The sequence below is a fragment of the Arachis duranensis genome, chromosome 3 (genome assembly GCF_000817695.3).
Source record: "Arachis duranensis cultivar V14167 chromosome 3, aradu.V14167.gnm2.J7QH, whole genome shotgun sequence".
Classification (NCBI taxonomy): domain Eukaryota; kingdom Viridiplantae; phylum Streptophyta; class Magnoliopsida; order Fabales; family Fabaceae; genus Arachis; species Arachis duranensis.
Genome location: NC_029774.3, coordinates 73,573,049 through 73,573,318, shown reverse-complemented (window position 1 = coordinate 73,573,318; position 270 = coordinate 73,573,049).

Genomic DNA, 270 nt, shown 5'->3' with positions numbered 1-270 from the left:
TCTCCATCTCCCATGACTCGGAGGTGGAAGCTTTTGCCTTCCCTTTCCTCTTTCTAGAGGTTTCTCCGGCCTTGGATGCCATAAATGGTTATGGAAAAACAAAAAGCAATGCTTTTACCACACCAAACTTAAAAGGTTTGCTCGTCCTCGAGCAAATTAAGAAAGAAGAGAGTAGAAGTAGAAGAAATGAGGGGAAAGGGAATGGCTTTTGTTTTCGGCCAAGAAGGGGAAGAAGTGGTGTTTAGGTTGTGTGAAAATGAAGGAGTGAAA